Source organism: Mus caroli, chromosome 5 (genome assembly GCF_900094665.2).
Source record: "Mus caroli chromosome 5, CAROLI_EIJ_v1.1, whole genome shotgun sequence".
NCBI classification, from domain to species: Eukaryota; Metazoa; Chordata; class Mammalia; order Rodentia; family Muridae; genus Mus; species Mus caroli.
The window spans coordinates 117,465,080-117,466,180 of NC_034574.1; the positions used below are offsets into that span (position 1 = coordinate 117,465,080).

Below are 1,101 nucleotides of genomic sequence, written 5' to 3' on the forward strand. Positions count from 1 at the left end.
CTCGGGAGGCAGAGGCAGGTGGATTTCTGAGTTCGAGGCCAGCCTGGTCTACAAAGTGAGTGCCAGGACAGCCAGGGCTACACAGAGAAACCCTGCCTCGAAAAACCAAAAACCAAAAACAAAACAAAGAAAGCCTTCAGGGCGTTTTCTTAATTTGTGATTGGGAAGATCCAGCCACTGTGGGTGGTGCCACCTCTGGGCTGATGGGCCTGGGTTCCATAAGTAGGCTGAGCAAGCCATGGGGAGCAAGCCAGTTAGCAGCACTCCTCTATGGCCTCAACTTCAGGTCCTGCCTCCAGGTTCTCCTGCCTTTGAATTCTAGCTTCAGTCTTGCAGGGAAATTCCTTAGAGGCAGGAAGGTAAACAACTCAAAAAGAGCTTCTTCAGGAAGTCCCTGAAACTGACCAGATTCACTAGGTCCCTGCCATAGTAAGTGATAAAAGCTGAGAATCCCTGAGACTAACTGCAAAGAAGACCCTGAGAACCAGTCTTGCTCCCTGGAAGAGGCTTCCAGGCACTAACTGAGGGACCTGGAAAGGACACTCTCCAGTCTCTTGTTCTCCCAGCTGACTGGGCAGTGTGCTCCAGGTTCCCAGCTTTTGTGAGCTGTCACCCATGCTGGGATGGGTCTTGGTGTTACAGCTGTCTGAATCATTTCTGCTCCCATAAGTAATCCCTCCCCCCACACTCCTGTAAGTAACCCCAGGAACCCCCAGGTGAACCTCATGGTTCACCAAGTTGGATGGACTTTGGTGGTGTCTGTATTTTGGTCTGCTGGGGAGTCCCTATCTGGGGTGAGTAGACGTGTGTTCCATCTCCCCAGGAAAAGTTTGGTCACCCAACACCGCCCTAAGTGCTTTAGATTATTATTAACTGTTGGATGGAAGTGGGAGTAAAACAAACCCTTTCTTCCCCAAGTTGCTTTTGCTCTCAGCATTTCATTCTAGCAATAGAAGGCCAACTAAGTGCGGGGGGTGGGGGGTGGGGGTGGCGCACACCTTTAATCCCAGCCCTTGGGAGGCAGAGGCAGGCGGATTTCTGAGTTCAAGGCCAGCCTGGTCTACAGGGTGAGTTCCAGGACAGCCAGGACTACACAGAGAA

At 51.8% G+C, this 1,101-nt stretch overlaps 1 protein-coding gene across 1 annotated transcript in view; it reads right to left on the bottom strand.

Moving 5' to 3' along the window:
- Positions 1-1,101, bottom strand: part of Rilpl2 (Rab interacting lysosomal protein like 2) — a 16,137-nt gene that overhangs the window by 3,336 nt on the left and 11,700 nt on the right. The window lies entirely within an intron of this gene.